Source organism: Rattus norvegicus, chromosome 3, assembly GCF_036323735.1.
Source record: "Rattus norvegicus strain BN/NHsdMcwi chromosome 3, GRCr8, whole genome shotgun sequence".
NCBI lineage: Eukaryota > Metazoa > Chordata > Mammalia > Rodentia > Muridae > Rattus > Rattus norvegicus.
In genome coordinates, this window is record NC_086021.1 from 18,202,885 (window position 1) to 18,220,408 (window position 17,524).

The following is a 17,524-nucleotide window of genomic DNA, read 5'->3' on the forward strand; positions in this document are numbered from 1 at the left end:
CCAGATCATGACAAACACCGAGGCTGATGCTTGCAGCCAACCATTGCACTGAGAACAGGGTCCCCTTTGGAGAAGAGAGAGAAAGTATTAAAGGAGCAGAAGTGCCTTGCAACCCAGGAAGGACAACAGTGGTCACAAACCAGATCTCCGTGGGACTAAAGCACTTCCTGAAGACTGCACATGGACAGACTGGCGTCTCCAGCTGCATATGTAGCAGAGCATGACCGTGCTCTGCACCAATGGGAGGAGCCCTTGGTCGTGCCATGGCTGGGCCTTCCAGAAATAGAATGTCATGCTGGGGAGGCAGCAAGGGGATGTTTTTGCGGAGGGGGAAGCACATTTGAACAAAACAGGGCAGAGGAAGTGGATAGGGAGAGGGGGCTTATGGATGGAGGCCACACACATACAGCTTTTATATTTTTCTATGCCTTTAACAGCTCAATGGAAAGGCCACTTCCTAACCTCCGAGTGCTTAAACTATCCCCCACTTATATTCCCACATTATTATTTGCTAAAATCTATATCCCATCTTTCTTGCCCTGGACTCCATTGGGCAGCTATCCTGGGTCTGCTTATTCTCGTGCTCCTCTATGTCAGCTGCTTCTCTGTCCTGAAAGTCTGTCCTGGAGAATCTCCATGTCTTCTTCCACTCTGGACATTTGTCCAAGCGTCCTGAAACTCCTGCTCTGTCTGCCCTGCCTAGACACTGACTATCATTATCTCTATTTACCAATCAGAACGAACTGAGGCAGGGTCCCTGATTCATAATTTCAGTACACTATGAAAAGCATGAGAATAAAATCAGCAACAATAACTATTTGTATGTGATTTTCTGGGGACAATATTCCCCAAACCAGAAAGAGATACCAGTTAAAGTACTAGTATCATAGAAAATATCAAATAGATACATGATAGTAATAGTAACAATAATAACAACAATAAGTATTAAAAATAATATAATATAATAAAGGTGATAATAAAATAATAATAAATATACTAAATATAAAAACTATAATAATAAATAATAATAAAAATGAAGTAATCATCATCATAATCATCATCATCATCAAAGCCTAACTTAACAGAGAAATAAAAATACAAAAAGTGTGAAGGAAAAAGACTAAGTCACACGTAAAGCTGATCACATGAGACTAACACATGGTGTTTCTGGTCGCTGCCTGGGAATAGGACTTGTGATGTTTAGAAAGGGTATGAGTATAACCCTGGACAACAGTGGGCAACACCACGGCATTGGCTTGCCTTGACACTCTTCGCTGATGCTCAATGTACTTTGATGACACTGGTCTTCATTGACCATGCTGTGGCATTGGTTCACCTTTCCTTCCTCACTGACCATTGTTTGTCAAGACTTTGTAAAGAGAAAAGCACTAAAGAAGTTCTTGTGGTGACATTGTGGTGGCTTCTTGCTGCCTCCTCGAACCCAGGCCAATTGGAAGAGCTCAGCAATTTCTTCTGGGTTGAACTGTCCTTGGCAATTCGTGAATGGTGTTTGCAAGTAGATCGACCTACCTCTGCTGATTCATGTCAACTGAACTGATATCCTGATAATGAAGGTTTAAATCGCCCCAGAGAACTATTTCCAAGCATGTCCACGTCGTCCTTTGTTTGCCCTTTTATCCTTTCCTTTCCACTCCTCTGGTGGGTGGTGGACTAGAGGACAGTTAAAGGGTTTAAAAACTCTTACTAAAGTAGGTCTTGAAAAATCTAAGCCTGCAGGATAGAACCCCTCCTCCAGTAAATGTTGATTGCCAAGGGAGGGGAGGGTCTTCATGGCCTCTCCCATTTGTGATGAAGTGTTGAGGGGCCCAGTCTTGTGCCCATGACCATAGCCGCCATCAGTTTAAGAGTTCAATTACTAGGTACAGTCTAAAATATTTCCTTTTGCTGTCCACTTCCCCATCTTCTGGTTCTTATATTCCTTCTACCCACTCTTTCATGATGTTCACTGTGCTGTGGAGGAGAAGACGTAGCTGTCCTATTTCCACCTGAACAGTCCAACACCACTGATTCCCAGCACTTTGTCCAGCTGTACGTCTCTGCTCATGGTATTCAGAGGCTTTTCTCTGATGAGAGCTGAGTGCAACCCTGATCTATTGATACAAATGTGGATGTTTGGAAGGAAGTTTGACAATGTATTTAGCATTAGGTTATTTCAAAGGGGCTATATCACCCTAACCATAGGTTGTTGACCAGGTTACAGAACCTGGTGTGTATTCCCTTGTGTGGAATATGCCTTGTATGTGATTGGAAAGCCACTGGTTACTCCCATGACTGTGATACCACTAACACATTAGGGACACATCTTACCTGACATTTTAGCTTGAATTGTTCACCCCCGAGTAAGGTTGTAGATGATTTTCTCCCCTGGAAGCCTACATAGCACTTTCTTAAATGATGAAGGCTAGCCATTATAGAGGATGCTTCCACCTCAACTTCAGATTGACCCTTCTGTAACGTGTGAGCAAAGGATTCAGTATCCTCAGAAATAGGGTCTTACCATCAAGTTCTGGAGGGCTACGAAGAACAATGGCAATAACCTGAAAAGTTATGAGGGCTTTTGGGATCTCCCTGGTCAGCAACTTTCAGGAAGACATGCCACATCTGGCACTGTGATTTTTGCTTAATTTTGGTTTTCTGTTGCTCTGATAAATACACTCACCAAAGCCAGCTTTTGAATGGAAAACTTTATTTCATCTTATCTGTTCCAACCCATCATCAAGGAAAACCAAGACAGGATTGTGAAACAGAAAGTACAGAGACTGCACACTGCCTTACTTCTAAGCTCACATTCAAATACCTTTACCGAGTCCAGACCCACCTGCATAGGGCGGTGCTGCCCGCAGTAGACCAGGCTCTCCAACATCAGTTAACAGTCAAGGAAATGCCACCTGGACATAGTCAAGGCCAATCTGATGGAGGAAGCTCCTCGAGGGAGGTTCTTTCCTCCAAGACTAGCCATCACAAGAAATCAATGAAAATAAAAAAGAAAAGAAATCAATAGCTTCAGGGGGAGCATGGCTTATCCATGGAGGGTGCCTCCATTTGGACTCAACAGTTGATCTTGTAGATATATTCTGTAACATGTTTTATAACCCCTCTCACCGAACCCCGTTCTAACCTAATCACCTAAGGGGAGATGGAGTGGAAAGTAAGTTTTAAAAAAATAATTGGAGCAGAAAGAAATGCTCCTTGGAAATAAAGCAAAAAAGGAAGCACTTCTGCATCCTAGATGCTTTCCTCGCATCATCTGTGCAAAGATAATGAAAACCGTTACAGTCCTGGTACACTAATTTTCAATACTACAAATCATATAAATAATACTGCTTATCATTCATAAAGCACATTGACACTAATCATTTGATGTGTTTTTCTAACTCACTCCTAGTGTAGATCTGATGAACTGGAATTGTTCGCCTGCTCATTTATAAGTGAGGGAAGTGAGGTTTAAACGTCCAGCCAATTTCCCAATACTCTAAGCTAATAAATGGCAGAGTAAGACATCCGCACTTTCTCTGGCTTCATGGCATTGCCTCGTGAGAAATGCAAGTCAGGGTACCTTGGAAGGGAATCCCAAGGATCAGTACATGGCAGCTGAATGTTGTCTTGGATGCAAGACTGGGAGTGATGCTCAAGGCAGCCGAGCCCCGGCTCAGGATTACTGAAACAGAACACCAGAATATATTACAGAGCGAGGAGACTAAACTAAACATCTGGGAGTCCTCAGCAGATTGTACAGATCCAGGGCTGAGGGTTCATAAGTATGTTGGTCTTTGTGGGGGTGGAAAGGAACACTTATTTAGATCCCCACCTCCTACTATGTGCTACTACAGTGGAGGCAATGCCTTAAGTCCAAGGTTTTTTGTTTTGTTTCTGTGTATGTGTGTGTGTGTGTGTGTGTGTGTGTGTGTACATACATGCACATGCAGTGTATAATATAGGGACTAATCCATTTCTCTTCTACCTTATTCATTGAAGAAGCATTTCTCAGTCAAACCCAGAGTTCACCAATATGACTAGTCTTGACAGCTATCTTGCCCTGGGGATCTGCCCTACCTCTACCTCCCTGGACTGGGATTCTATGTGGGCCACAAAGCCTACCCATCATTTACCTGAGACCTGTGAGCCATCTCCTCACCTGCTAAGGTTCATGTCCCGGTGTTGGACCCATCTACTTTACTTTTGTTTTCTTATTCTTTTTTTTCTGTCTTGGTCATAATATCAGAACCAGGTTAAGGTATGACTGGCTCACTCAAACAATCACTCAAATCCCTCCACACAAATGTGTTCTAATAAGGAGGAGGACCCTGCTGACTCTCTGTCCTGTAAAGTCTGACCTTAACAGATGAGTTAAAGGATGGGATTATCCTAGTGGGTGACTGTGGATGCTGTTGTTGATGTTGAAGGAGGCTGGCAAATGAGGGGCCACAGCTGAGTCACTCATAATAATAGATAGAAAGCTGAGTGTGGTAGTGCATACCTATATTCTCAATACTCGCGAAGATCACAAGTTCGAATCCAGCCTGGGCTACAGTGTAAGTCCAAAGACAGCCTGTGCTACATCGTAAATCAAGGCCAGCCTGGGCTACAGAGTAAGTCCATGGCCAGCCCGGGCTACATAGTAAGTCCAAGGCCAATCTGGGATACATAGAAAGTCCAAGGTCAGCTTGGCCTACTTACATGACACTTCTCCAAACAACAACAGGTTTTTTTTTCCTTTTTGGTTTCTGTCTCTCCTGTTTTCTCTACAGTGATACCAGTGCTGTAGTTTGGGGGTGTGGGCGAGAAGTTTCATCATGTGTGATGGTCCAGGATCTCCAGAGCAGCATGGAATACCAAACAGTGCAGCAAACAAGTCTGTTTCGATTTTTGAAGAAAAATATGACACATGGGAAGTGCTGTCTGAAGAAATGGCTCTAAGATGGGACAACGCCTCAGGAGACTGGGCTTGGATCTTGTGCTAGTTTCCTCGTGATAAAAAACAATGATGTTCTCAACCAGAGTCTGTGTTGGGAATACAATGCTGTGCTTCCATTTCAACACTGCATAATCTCCATATGGCAACCCTGGAAATCATGTCTGATATTAAACAGATTATAGGAGAGATAAGTTGAGTATAAACACTGTCATTAAAAAGTGTTTAAACGATGAATATTTTTTTTTAAATTTTTGTGTGTGGTACCAGCTTCAGTGTTCTGCATAAACTCTACAACACGACAATTTCTTTTTCTTTTTTCTTTTTTTTAATCGCCAACAGAATGGACCTTATATTTTTCATCTAGGTGTAATAGAAACGTAAAAATAAAATTCTTTCCTTTAAAAAAAAAACTAATTGTGTTTCATTGGCTTTTTTTTTCTTAATTTCTTATTTTTGGTGTTTTGTGTTTTGGGGTTCATTTTAACAATTATTTTTTCATTGAATTAATTATTTCCTTATTCTCTAGTGTAGATAAAAATTTAGGTTGCTGGTCTTTGTTTCTTATCTAAGAATTAGTGTTGTAAATAAAGTTTCCTCTTAGCACCGTCATAGTTACGTCTCACACATTTTGATAGTATGTTTCCTATCTTCTTCTTTTTTTCTTACTGTTACATATTTTCATTATTTCTTGACATATGTATTACTTGTGAATGTGTGATTTAATGTTTCTGGACTGGGAGACTCCTGTTGTCTCTCATTGAAGACGTTTATTTTAGTTTTGTTGTATTAGCAGAACACATCCCGAGAGGCTGGAGAGGCAGCTCAGTGGACAGAGTGCTCACTTGGCTGTCAAACAGCTCTGGTCTCCACCTACAGTACCTCATAAGCCAGGTGTGGTGGTCCTTGCCCAGAGTCCCATTACCAGGAGGAGAACCAGGAGTTCAAAATCATCCTTGGGTGCATAGTGTGTTTGAGGCCAGCCTGGGCTACATGAAACCTGTATAAACAAATATGTCCCATAGCACATCCCTTCTTAGGCATTTGCCACACTTTGTTCTGTGGTTTCTGAGTGTCTGAAAAGTCCAGGGTACTTGAAGGAAAAGAACATCCAGGTGCTACTAGGGACTGTCAGTCAGAGACATTGGCTGGTGACGCCATCTCATCCCAGCTGGTTTTCCACCTGCTTCTGTTGCTGATGGGCTGATGCGTGTCCACAGCTTTACTCATGATCGTCCTGCTTCCTTTTAGCTGTACCCATTCTTGCTTCCTGCTGAGGCCGTGAAGGAGTTAGTTACACAAAGAATTGGGGTCTCCTTCCAGCCCACTGGTTCTCTCAACAATAAGTTCTTTCTCTGTAGAAATAGTTTCTCTGTTGCCTACATAATCAATAATAAATAGAACACTCTTATATGTTTTATTTTGACACTGGGTTTCATTATGTATGTACGGCTGGCCTGAAACTCACTGTATAAACCAGGTCGGCATTGAACTCAGAGAGATCAGCTTGCTTCTGAGTGCTGGGATTAAAGGGACATACCTGGCTCCTTCTTTTTTTAAATTTTTTTAAAATTTATCTCTATTGGGTGTGTGTGTGTGTGTGTGTGTGTGTGTGTGTGTGTGTGTGTTTGTCTGTGTTTTTGTGTGTGTAGGTGTGTGTGTTTTTGTGAGAGGGTGTGTGTGTGTGTGTTTATGTGAGTGGGTGTGTGTTTGTGTGTGTATGTATGTGAGTGGGTGTGTGTGTCTGTGTTTGTGTGTGTGTGTGTTTTGACCTAAGAGTCCATCAAATCCTCTGAACCCTGATCCTCTGCAAGAGCATCCAGTGTTCCTAAGCAGTGAGCCGTCTCCCAGCCCCTTCTGCCTGCTCTAAACTCCACTTCATTGTTCATCTTACCCAGACTTGTCTTTACTTCCTACTCTTAGTGTTTGTTTTAATTCAGTGAGTTCCTATTCGATTTTCTCTTGTTTATAAGATTACATCACCAAGATGATGTGTATCCATTTGTTTTGGAAGTTTCTCATTGACGACGCTTGAATCCAGGTTTAAAATCCTTGCTGACGATTCTGACAATGGTTTTCTCTTGGTGCCACCATCAGGGAACTGGTTTTTCTCCTGTGCTTTTCATTTAGGGGGATGGTCACGGTGTGACGTGATTTCCATTTTGACATCATTTGTCTAAGATGTCAGCAGTCCTGACACTGTGGGTGCAGTGGCTGTCTATCCTTCATAACCTTTTGGTGGTGTTTTGGTTTTTCTGGATTTGCCTGATTGAATTAAAGGGATTATACCTCCAGTCCATACCTACAGGCATATCTTAGAGGAATCAGGAAGAGAGGTTCTCAACCTTCCTAACGTAACCTTTTCATATAGATCCACCAACTGTAAAATTATGTCATTGCTACTTCATAACTATAATTTTGCTATAGTTATGAATTTTAATGTAAATGTCTGATATACAGGATATATGATATGTGACTCCTGTGCAAGGGCCATTTGAGCTCCCAAAGTGGTCTCAATCCAAGGGTTAAGAACCACTGATCTGGACTTAGTGGGAGGCCCTTACCGACGTAGATGGGTTGCCCAGTGTTGCCGGGGACAAGTCTCCATCTCTGGAAGGCAAAGGATCTTCCACGATCAGGCTTTTTCCTGGGTCCCTCTGGAATAGTGGACACACTCTTGATGGTTACTGATGTATCAAGTGACTCCAGGCAGTTTTCTTTTACATCCTCGAAGATGAGGATTCTAAAAAGGGTTCTGCTAGCCAAAAGCAGTGGCTGAAGCTATCCCTAGCGATCTTTCCCTTACCTAATGGCTCCTTGTAACCACAAGACCAACAGTAGATGTCTGACTCCCTTCCAAGCTGCACCTTTCCAATCTACACTCTTCCTCTGTGCTGTTTCTTTCATGAAGAGCACACAAGCTAACCCTGAACCCATCTTGTCTTCAGTCAGCACTAACAACCTAGTCCTCTCTGCCAGCTTCGCTTTCCCATATGACCCAGCTGCTAACAATTCTGTGGAATGTTCTCGCTTGTATGGACAAACAGAATGGCACCGATTGGCTAGTCTATAATGATGCTGATTCCATATGATTCTTTTTCAGAAACCTGTAAATGCAAGATGAAGAGACCATCGTCAGAGGAAAGAGTTCTTGTGGGATGTGGTCACCACAGAAGTGATCCAATTTGCTTGGAAGACAAGAGAGGGAGCCAAAATCCCTTTCATAATTTAACCTTTTCCACAATAGCATCATTAATTGATCTTTATTTGTAGGTTGCATCCCTCTTGACCTAATCAATGCTTCACAACTACATTCCCACTGGGGATTAATCTTCAAAAATTACTTTGGGGTAAACACATTCAAGCAAGAGATGAGGGTGAATATTTGTATATCTATAGTGGGGGTGTGCATTATTCTTCCCACGTCGTGTACCCTTAATATCTCTAACTACCTCCTTCCCCACGGTAGCCTCACTGAATGACGTGAATTCCGGGTGATTGATGAGGTACAGACACCAAAGCTCATTGCCATATCCTGTCACCAGTATCAAGCTCGAAACAGTAAGAGCCACCTGTGGGAAGGAAAATATGAATAAACTTTACGGTATCTCTAAGCTATAAACCCCCAATTTAATCAAAACATTGTTTTAAACTCAGTTCTCTTATATTGAGGTGTTTTAAATGTACAAGTCAGTGGGCTTGCTTGTGACTCCTTGTACAGGTTTATACTGTACTTTAGCCATCTTCATCCTCACAACTCCCTCCATTTCCACCTACACACACACACACACACACACACACACACACACACACACACACACACTGCTGCTCCCCTTCCTCTTCCTAAATGCCCCCTTTCACTTTATATCCCTTATTAAAATCTAAATTTCCCAGTCGTCTGTTTGAGTCTGGCTTGTTTCACTTAACATATTGTATTGTACAGTTCCATCTTTTTTTTCTGAGAACAAAACCTTTGCTCTTACATATACAAGAAAATCACATCAATGTATATCACATTTTTAAGCCATTCATCCAGTGATCAACAGCTAAGGTTATTCCAATGGCTTGTCTATTGCACACAGTATGGCAATCAGAATGGATGTGAAGGGGTCCTGGTTCGTTTTTATTGTCAGTTTGACTCAATCTGGAAGAAGGAGAATCAGCTGAAGAATTGCATCCATCAGATTGGGCTTTGGCCACATCTACGGAATGTTTTCTTTTTCTTTTTTTTTTTTTGATGGTTGATGTGGAAGGGTCTAGCCCACTTTTGGCAGTGTCATCCCCTATGAAGGTGGCCCTGGGTTGTATGAGAAGGAGAGAAAGCTGAGTAGGTCATGGACAGCAATCCAGTACCCAGCATTTCTAAGTTGTCTCTGCTTCCTTTCCTGCCTCTAGAGTCCTGCCTGAGTTCCTGCCCCAACGTCACTCAGTAACAGACAGGAACCTAGAAGATAGAGTGAGACAAACTCTTTCCTCCTCAAGTTGACGGCTATGATGAGATTGTTCTTCTTGTTGTCTACTTGTTCTTCCCTTTTTTTGAAAGGTGTCTCTGTTTATTTTTCTTAGAAAGATGATATTACATGTTTTCTCATGGGCTCTCTGTCTCTCACCGTGTCTCTCTCTGTCTCTGTCTCTCTCTGTATTTGTGTGTTTGAGTGTGTATATGTGTATGTTTGTGTGTGTGTTTGTGTGTGTATGTATGTGTGTGTTTCTGTGTTTGTGTATGTATGTTTCTGTGTGTATGTGTGTATGTGTGAGTGTGTGCGTGTGTGTGTGTGTGTGTGTGTGTGCTTTCCAGGCTTAAAAAAATCCCCAAGGCTGTAAATCTCAGCAGGAGCCTAGAGAAGGAAGATGAAGGGAGAAAAGGGGGAAAAATCACGTCCTTTGACTTAACCCCACATTGAGGTCAGCCACATAGTGGACCAACAATCACATAATGGCAGAGGAGTCATGAGAGCAGAGAGAGAGGAAAACTCAAAGTGTGAAGAAAAATGTGCTTAAAACTACGATAGAAGGGAGAAAAGGAAGACGTTGCACTTAGAAAAGTGGACAGATTTTAAAAAGCTGCCATAGTTGAAAAGCTCTAAGTTATAAAATTAAAAAAAATTATACTGTTAAAGTGGAAGGGAATTATTGGGAAGAGAGAAGGGATGGTCAGAGTGTGGTGGGGACAGGGGAGGGTTCTGAAAAGAATCCTTTTGAAGATCTGAAGAACTATGTGACACAAACAATTAAAGTGCCCTGTAATCTATAGGTAAATTCCATATTTACCTGCATCCAGTATTCTGTCAAGCCCTATTTCAAAAACAAAATTACCTCATCTATTTCATCCTGTTTTGCTGCATTTGATCTAATAAATTCCTTGTAACCAGAAGTGCTGGTAAATTTTAAAGACATTTAAAATATGACTGGTCCATATCGGGTTTGTCATCAGTTTATCCCGACTTTGGAAGCAGGTCCAGGAGCTAATTTTTCCTTGCTCTTTGCATAGAATCCATAATTCATGATTGCCATTGACTTCAATACAAGGTATTTAATGCTGTCAAATTCCAGCTTTGTGTGAATAAAAATGGCGTTCCTCTAATTGTGGGTTTTGATAAAGCTAATTTTGGTGTGCTATCCAGTGGGCTGCCTCAAAAAGAGAGACTAGCAATATTTCTGATACGAAGAATGGCTTAAAGATAACCAAAGGAAAGATAGGAGCTGGGAAAATAACCACCAAGGATGTTGGTGACTCAGAAACCAAAGACTTTTTCAGAAAAAAAATGCATGAAAAGAGCTACTTGGGCAGACTGTGACTCGAGTCATCAGAATATTTGGGTGGGGACTTTACTTTGGGTCTCCAGGAGGCCAAATGAGAAGCTAAAACTTAGATGCTGGAAGTTTCTAAGTGTAACTAGGGAAGGAACTGGCCTGAAAGCGCTTCTATGACGTAAGCAGAGCCTGGATGATGTCACAGAGCACTGGGCGGAGGTTGCGCTTCTCTTCCATTTGGGGGCGCTAGACTCCCCTGAAGGTGGGTTCACTATCTTCGCAGCCGGGTGTGAAAGCCAGTTCAGCTCCAGAACCCCACAATTGTTCAACAGCCTTTTGGTGCCTGACCGGTTTCCGAAGACAGAATCTGGACGACTAGTACATTTTCTTTCGGTAAATACGTTTATGAAGATAACTGGGACCCTTGTAGGCCAGAAAGCTAAAAGTTTTCCCTCGTACAGCGACTAACCGTATGTTATAATGTCTTCCACGTTTGAGAGCTCGGCGGATGGTCTAGGCTAGTCAGTCTAAGAGTTTATTATAATTTGCTAACAAATTCATAATTCTACTGAAATGCCAAAGCTCCTCTCTGTGCCTGTGCATTTTCGGAGAAAATATTTCTTTTTTTTTTTTTTTTTGGTTTTTTTTTTCGGAGCTGAGGACCGAACCCAGTGCCTTGTGCTTACCAGGCAACTGCTCTACCACTGAGCTAAATCCCAACCCCAGGAGATATTATTTCTAAATGGCTGTTGTTGGCTACACAAAAGACTCTTGTTGCGGTGGAAGATGCAACAGCGTCGCGGAATAAACCTGGGGCTGGGTCAGGATGCACATCACAGAAAGCCAGTGGACTGGTGTGCTGTGTCTCTGGGCAGACACCTGTGGATGTTGCCACATAGTTCATAGTTAGAGGGTAGAAGAGGGGTGTGGCCATCCTTCTGGCTCCTTTGCTATCTTTTCTCTGTTCTGCTTGCTTAAAGTGGGGACAGGGATACTTAATCCCACACTGACCTAGCCAGTCAAGGAGAGGTTCCTCAGCAGAGGCAAAGTACCTCGGGGTGAAGAAATGTGTCTGAATATGTTATTCTGAGCTGAGAGGACCATTTGTTCATTTCCCTTTGAACTTTAGATTTTGATTTTTGAGACAGGGTTTTTCTGTCGGTACCTTTGGCTATCCTGGAACTAACTCTGTAGACCAGGCTGGCCTTGATGTCACAGAGGTCTGCCTCCCTCTGCCTCTTGAATGCTGGAATTAAAGGTGTGCTCCACCATTGCCCAGCCATCTTATGAACTTCTGATTACGACAGAATTAGATTCAGATGCTCAACCCTGTCTACCATCGCCTTCCTCAGCTGCTCCAAAGTTCTCTTAGACAAGAGCCTTGGTCCAGCGCCCTCCCCACCCCACCCCCATTGTTCTTGCAGGCACTCACATGACAGAGGCAACAGCATTGTGTCTGGTTTAAGCAGGCGAGCTCTTCAAACCCAGGCCACGGGCAAGTATGAAGCCTGAACACAGAACGATAGCCACAAGACAGTGGACCAGGATGCCGTGGCCTACCACACTAGGTCTACAGCCATGAAGAAGAGGATGTCTCTGAGGAGGATGAGCACACCATCCACCCAGAAACGAAAGGAAGAGGAGGCCTTCTCCCCAGGCCCTGGGGAACATTGTGGGCTGCAGAATTTCTCACGGATGGAAGGAAGGAGATGAGCCTGTCACCCAATGGAAGGCCATCATTCTAGATTAACTGCCAACAAATCCCTCTCTCTATCTTGTCAAGTATGATGGAATTGACTGTGTCTGTGGACTGGGACTTCACAGCGATGAGAAGATTTTAAAGCTTAAGGTCTTGCCTCACGAAGTAGTGTTTCCTCAAGTGAAACACGCCCATCTCTCAAGTGCCATGGTTGGCTGAGCTGTGGAGCATAAATTTGAGGGCAAACATGGCTCTAAGGACAACTGGAGGGGGGTGGTCCTAGCCCAGGTGCCGATCATGAAAGACTGGTTTTACATCACATACGAGAAAGATCCAGCCCTTTACATCCACCAGCTCCTGGATGATTACCCAGAAGGTAACCTACGTATCATTCCAGAGATTCCTCCAGCAGAGGTGAAGTCAGACGTTGACAGCGACATCTTAACAGGTCAATGTGTGCAGTTCACCAGAAGCGACGGGTCCAAAAAGATCGGCAAAGTCATTTACCAAGTTCCAGCCAAGCCTCCCATGTACTTCATCAAGTTTGATGGTGACGTCCACATCTAAGTCTATAATCTGGTTGAAAAGATCTGTTAAGGTGAAATTCAGAAAGTGTGGAGGACATAGATGGGTAAATCATAGGATTGTGGGGAAAATGTTTTTATGTGTTTCAGATACACAAGGGCCTTTGACAACCCCAGTATCTTTTCCAGTGGAATTTGTTTTTGCTCAAAAATCAAAATATGCGATGTGACGTGTTGTGTGTGAACACTTTGGTGGAGGAGATGGGCTTTGGTGGATGGATCATCGAGAGGAAGCTGGAAAAGTCAAGACTGTGAACAGTAATCTAATGTCACATAGGCTAAAACAAACAGGACTGAGCTGGTCTGGTCTTTAGGGAGAGAAATGAACTGGAGATGAGGCTTAGAGGAGCAGGGATGGCACGGAAAAAAAAAAAGATGGAAAGGCACAGGAACTATGACAATTAGCAAATCACAGGAGAAGCATCACAGTTGGCCAAGCCTTTTCTGCAGCTTTATTGAAGTATAATTTACATACTTAAAAATCCATTAAATTTAAGTGTGTAATTTAATGATTTTAAAGCAAAATTTATACCTTCCTTTTAATACTCATTTCCCAGCAGTTCATACAATATCGAAGTCTGTTAAAAACACAGAAGTGAAGTCAGGAGAAGGACCAGAATGGGAAGCAGCAAGGTACTTGATTTGCTAAGACAACAGATACATTGGCAGAATCTTCTGGATAAAACCACTTGGGAAACATTGGGTCTTCTCTTAATGTGCAGCCTCCAGACAAAGAGTTTAAAGGATTAAGTCATGGGTCCACCTACATCAAATCTGGACTTGACTTGATATGGTCAGCACCACATTTGGCCACTTTCATGTTAATCATATTCATCACTCTTACAAGTTGCCTAGCAACTCACATAGTAAACAAACTTATTTTCGTTCATGATTTCATAGTTTTTGGTCCATGGTCACATGACCATGAAAGGGGCACGATAGAGCTCAACTGCTAACCTCACTGTCATCCAAGAAGCACCAACACAGGAAGAGACTAAGGACAAAAAAACACCCTCCAAGGCATGTCCCAAATGACCACTTCCCTTAATTTCCTATCTCCTCGTTTCCCGCCACCTTCATACACATCCATCAACAGATGAACTCATTGATTACAGCCCACAGGGTCCAATCGCCTTTCATAGTCCCACCTTTGAATATTGCACTGGGACAATGTGTATCTTAAACCCATAAGGTAGGGACAGAAGGTTGTGTCAGAGGTCTAAACGTCACCGCACACTAGAAACAGCTGGGTAGGTTTCTCAACATCCCCCATTTCTTTCAGGGACTGAGCTACACCATGTCTGCATTGCAGCATTTTGTCTGGGGTGAGATACCATCAGCAGTCAATTGTAAAGATGCCCCCCACCATGTGTTGGTTTGAATGTAAAATGGGACATCTATAATATAGACACACACGCATATACACAGACTCACAGAGAGAGTCAAAAAGGGAAGGAGTTGAGTCTTAGGAACCCCCAAGGAAGAGGGGGTGGAAATATAAGATACAGATGTCAGCGAGAACCAGAACAAAGCAGTGTCTTCTATACACGACAGGAACACTATCCCTCAGCCCTAGCTGACAGGAATGGGAGAGTCAGTTTCCTACAAAGATATAGCTGGTGATAAGCTGTCCAGGCTCCAGGGGCTTGCCCAATGTCCATGAATTTATGGGCAGCATAAATGACTTGAGTGGGTTATTACAGAGGGGAGAAAGAGAGCTTGAAGTTGGGAGAAGGGACTAGGTGGATATGGATCTGGGAGGAGTTAGGAAGAGACGTGAGAAGTAAATTCTATCAATATATAATGTACGGAACTAATAAAAGTGGTTTTTAAAATATCATATCTGTACTGAACACATACAAACCATTTTTCTTATCATCTCCTAAATAACAGCCCCTCATGATTTCATTTCATTAAGTACAAAAGTAATTCAGAGATTATTTAAAATGTAGGAGGTTCTGGGGAGACTGCAGAGGGGTAAAGCCAAGTTTGTGGTCACACATGCAAACACCAGGGCTTGGTATGGGAACAGGAGGATGACCGGGGAATCCTGACAGTGAGCCTCACCTCAGGTTCAGCAGGGGACCCTGTCACAAGGGAATAAAGTAGGTAGTGAAGGATCAGAACACGCTCTACCCTCCCCCAGCCTCTGCACTTACATGTCTCTAGGCACACACGCACATGCAAACACAAACACATATAAATATGACTAGAGTATACGAGAGGCTTGCATAGGTTATATGCAAATGCAATGTCGTTTTATCCAAAAAACCTGAGGACTTTTAGATCATTGGGAGTCCTGGGGCCAACTCTCAGAGGACACGATATATCTCCTTATTGTGCAAATGAATCCAATGTTGAGTGTGTGTCAGTGACTCCACACAGTTCTCCTCCTCTAGGTTTGTGTGTATCACAGAGAATGATCTGGAAATACTGAAAAAAAACATAAACTAAATGCTTCGTTGGGGTTTCTAGGCTTGTGTGATAAAATCATATTTATCACGTTTTATTAAATGGAAGGGAAATCTTCAGCTCCCAGCAACAATAGACTCAATCATGTTGGCTTCTGTTTAATCCAATATGAATAGCAATTAATTGCACATCAATAGCTCCCCATGCTTTGAACTATATCAGGATGAAGGGATATGTTTCCGTAACCCCTATGTGGATAATCAATAGAAAGGGGAGGGATGATGCCTTTGGCTTATGGGAGAGTGATGGCTTGATTGGATACTTGTTATGCAAATAACCCTAAACTCTGAGAAATGAAATGTGACGATGAAATATACCACCAAATGGGATGGACACTCATTACTTGATTTCTTTTAAAAGAAAAAAAAAACATACTTTAGGATTTTGAATAAGTGTGACCCTCAGAGGTTCAAATACTTGAATGTGATTGGTTTCCAGTTTGTGGATTGTTTAGAAAGGATTGGGAGTTGTGTTTTTGTTAAAAGAGATGTGTCAATGGGAGGTGGGGGCCTTGAGATTTCAAAAGCCCTCCAGGCTTCTCTCTCCCTCCCTCCCTCCCTCCTTCCTTCTCCCTCCTTCCCTCCCTCTCCCTCCATCTCCCACTCCCTGTCCCTCTCCCTCCCTCTCCTTCCTTCCCTCCCTCTCCCTCTCTCTCCCTCTCCCTTCCTCTCCCTCTCTCTCTCTCTCTCCCTCTGTCTCCCTCTCTCTCGCTCTCTCTCCCTCTCTCTCTTTCCCTCTCTCTCTCTCACACTCTCTCTCTCATCTGGGGAGCAGGATGTGAGCTCTCAGGATCTACACAGCCAGGCCTGCCTGCCTGCCAGCCTGCTGTCATGGTGTCTACCACGATGGTCCATGGACTTACCCTCTGAAACTGTAAGACGGCAATTATATGTTTCCTTTCATAAATTGATGTGGTCACGGTGTCTCTTCACAGCAATAGAACAGTAACTAAGGCACACATCTTCCTGTCTATCTTTCTAATACTTCTGTATTTATTTCATTAAAGTTACCTGTTGTCCATTGGACAGTTTTATGAATGAGTTTCAAGTTTGAAGACAAATAGTATCAAATAGGAGTGGCACTGCTAGGGGGTGTGGCCTTGTTGGAGTGGGTGTGGCCTTGTTGGAGTAGGTGTGGCCTTGTTGGGGTAGGTGTGTTACTGTGGGCCAGGGCTTTAAGAACCTCACCCTAGCTGCCTGGAAGCCAGTCTTCTCGCAGCCTTCAGAGGAAGATGTAGAACGCTCAGCTCCTCCTGCACATGCCTGCCTAGATGCTGCCATGTTCCTGCCTTGATGATAATAGACTGAACCTGTGAACCTACAAGCCAGCCCCAACTAAATGTCCTTGTAAGACTTGCATTGGTCATGGTTTCTTTTCATAGCAGTAAAACCCTAAGACATACATACATATATACATATACATATACACATAGGTTTACACACACACACACACACACACACACACACACACACCATTTACAGGGATTTTAGATCTAGCCAGGGCCCCTACAGTCTCATTGGTCCATCTGATACACGTGTTCATGGAACATGTCTCTCTCTGTTTCTTGTACTAGGAAGTACGTGGACAACATCTGCAGACTTGCTTCATTTTGCTTTATTCTCCTCTTCAGCCTTAGAAATCTCAACTTACAGAGAGGGGAAGACGGGAACTTGGTTCGATAGCTCTTTTTGTCTGTGGGTAGCTTACATCTCAAGTCACAAAGGAAAACAAATATAACAAGAAATAATAATACGCATCCAAACCATGATGGGAAGTTCATATCCGTTCCCCTTAATGAATGTCAACTTTGGAAATTGGAATCCACACTGAGATGAGACTTTTGAAGAATCCTAATTCTCAGGCAGGCTTTGGTATTTATCTTTCCCTGAAAAGGAAAACCACTAGAAAAAGACAGACGGTAGGTTGCTTTTGTCCACAAATCGAATCAGAAGCATTTGATAATGAGCATAGAGGGGGCTCACCCCATGTTTACCAAAGGATAAAGTACTATGGGGACGGGGAGACATCTAGAGAACAGTTGGTGCCTTATTGGTATTAAAAAATCCAGAAGTCAAGAAATAA

General features: G+C 42.9%; 1 pseudogene; it reads left to right on the forward strand.

Moving 5' to 3' along the window:
• LOC134486270 (Y-linked testis-specific protein 1-like) overlaps positions 1–13,351 on the forward strand; it is a 36,059-nt pseudogene extending 22,708 nt beyond the window's left edge.